The sequence below is a fragment of the Myotis brandtii genome, unplaced genomic scaffold (genome assembly GCF_000412655.1).
Source record: "Myotis brandtii unplaced genomic scaffold, ASM41265v1 scaffold1223, whole genome shotgun sequence".
In the NCBI taxonomy this organism is placed as follows: Eukaryota; Metazoa; Chordata; class Mammalia; order Chiroptera; family Vespertilionidae; genus Myotis; species Myotis brandtii.
Window position 1 is genome coordinate 672,518 of NW_005354265.1, and position 2,714 is coordinate 675,231.

Here is a 2,714-nt window from a genome sequence, read left to right on the forward strand (position 1 = left end):
AGTTTCTGGTGATGAGAGAGACACCAGGGCCCAGGCGCCAGGCTGGCCCTGGCCCGCTGACACTGCCCAGCCTCAGATGTGGACATCCTCAGACCCCGCCCTCAGAAACCACACCCCTAGGCCACTTAGCTGAAACTATAGCCTGGCACCAGCAAATAGGGCAACTGTGCCATTTGGGAAAACGCCCCCCTTCCTCGAGGCCCTTTCCTGCCATCTACTGGGAACTTGTAGTAACTGCACAAGCCTACGCTGACAATGGGGCGACGGGGTCCCCTGGAATTGTGCCCTGCACAGCACGCACAAATGGACGTGGCAGCCCGTAGCCGTGGACAGAGCCCTCAGCACGGCTGGCATGATGGGATGACAGGTGCCTGTTTGCTTTGTCGTCTGTCTTCAGCCGCCACGAAAACGATCACTGATGCCCCCCAGCAAAGACCACCAGGCACACGCTCTAGATCAGCGGTTCTCAACCTGTGGGTCGCGACCCCTTTGGGGGGTCGAACGACCCTTCCACAGGGGTCGCCTAAGACCATCGGAAAACACATATATAATTACATATTGTTTTTGTGATTAATCACTATGCTTTCATTATGTTCAATTTGTCACAATGAAATTGGGGGTCACCACAACATGAGGAACTGTATTAAAGGGTCGCGGCATTAAGAAGGTTGAGAACCACTGCTCTAGATCAGCCGTGGGCAAACTACGGCCCGCGGGCCGGATCCGGCCCGTTTGAAATGAATAAAACTAAAAAAAAAAAAAAGACCGTACCCTTTTATGTAATGATGTTTACTTTGAATTTATATTAGTTCACACAAACACTCCATCCATGCTTTTGTTCCAGCCCTCTGGTCCAGTTTAAGAACCCATTGTGGCCCTCGAGTCAAAAAGTTTGCCCACCCCTGGGATAGATGAACACACTGGGCTGGCGGCCTACTGCATGGAGATCACACAGGAGGAATGTACTGCCGGATCACAGTTATAAGAAGCTCAAGAATGTGTAGTGGCCCAGGGTCAGAGCGGGATGGGGGTGCGTGTTCATTCCAGGCCAGCACTGCCACCAACCACATGTGACGACAGAGCCCGTGGACGGTGGCTCGTCTGGGCTGGGCTGGGCTGGAAGCGTGGAACCCACGTCAGAAACAGTGTGGGACACAGAATACAGAGTATTTCATGAATAATGCTTACATTGGTTACATGACAAAAGGATAATAATGTTTGCCCCGTTGGTTTAAAGTTAATGCCACCTATTTCTTTGTATTTGTTAATGTGGCTATTGGAAAATTGTCAATGACCTTTGCAGTTGGGGTTATGTTTCCATGGAACCGCGCTCCTCGGAACCCCTCCTGCCTGGGCCCCCATGGGAGGTGGGTCCTCGGATGTGGCTCAAGGTCACTGTGCCTGAGGTCACGGAGAGCTGGGCCTCTGCCTGCTGGCTGACCCAGCACCACTTGGAGAGAGAACTCAGTTGGGACGTTTTATAGCGTCAGCAGAAGGTTTGACTTATTATTAGGATACAAGGGTGTCGCATGTGGGGAATCAGATCTTAAAAAAACCTCGCTTCTCCTTTTGTCCTTCTCCCTCTTATCTCCGTCTTCTTCCTTCCGCCTCTTTTTCTCCTCCCCCCCGCTCTCTCCTTTCTGCACATCTCCCTCCTTCCGCTCGCTGACCTGCTGGCTTCCTTACCTCTCACCACCAGGGGAAAAGGCTGCGGTAGCCTGCTCCCCAGATATGCTGCCTCCATGTTCCCACCTGGAGAGATGGCCCTGCCCCTGTCTCCGGGTGTCTCTCTCCCAACTCCCCAAGGAGATCAGCAGAAGGTTTGACTTATTATTAGGATACAAGGCTGTCGCACGTGGGGAATCAGATCTTTAAAAACCTCGCTTCTCCTTTTGTCCTTCTTCTCCCTCTTATCTCCCTCTTCTTCCTTCCGCCTCTTTTTCTCCTCCCCCCCCCTCTCTCCTTTCTGCACATCTCCCTCCTTCCGCTCGCTGACCTGCTGGCTTCCCTACCTCTCACCACCAGGGGAAAAGGCTGCTGTCGCCTGCTCCCCAGTTTTGCTGCCTCCATGTTCCCACCTGGAGAGATGGCCCTGCCCCTGTCGCCGAGTGTCTCTCTCCCAACTGCCCAAGGAGCTGGCAGGCCTGACCTGGGCGTGCTCATGTCCCACCTCGTGCCAACCAGCTGTGCCAGCACAAGGCTTTCTCCCTCTCGTCGTCCTTCCAGGGCTGGGAGGCGAGACCCAGGGCAGCCCCACCAGCAGGTGAGGAGGCATCCACACCAGGAGCCTCATCAGAAACGTGGGAGAAGATCAGAGTGTGGGTGGAAGTTTAAAAAGAGGGGGAATGCTGGAATGCCACCAAAGGGTAGAGGAAAAAGTGGGCGAGGCAGAAAGCAAAAGTTGCGATGGAAACAGAGCTGCAAATGTCGAGTGGGCTGGCAAACCCCACTGTAGGCGTCAACAAAGTCCATCCCAGGCCTGCGCCTGCCAGTCGCTCACAGCCGTGACCATGGGAGTGTCTCTTCTTATCTCTGAGCCTCAGTTTCCCACCTGCAATAAGGTGTTGGACTAGATGATTTCTGAGGGCCCTGGCATGTGGAAGAAGGGGATGCTTGTCAAAAAGAAATTTACTGCCCTGGCCGGTTTGGCTCAGTGGATAGAGCGTCAGCCTTCGGACTGAAAGGTCCCGGGTTCGATTCTGGTCAAGGGCACA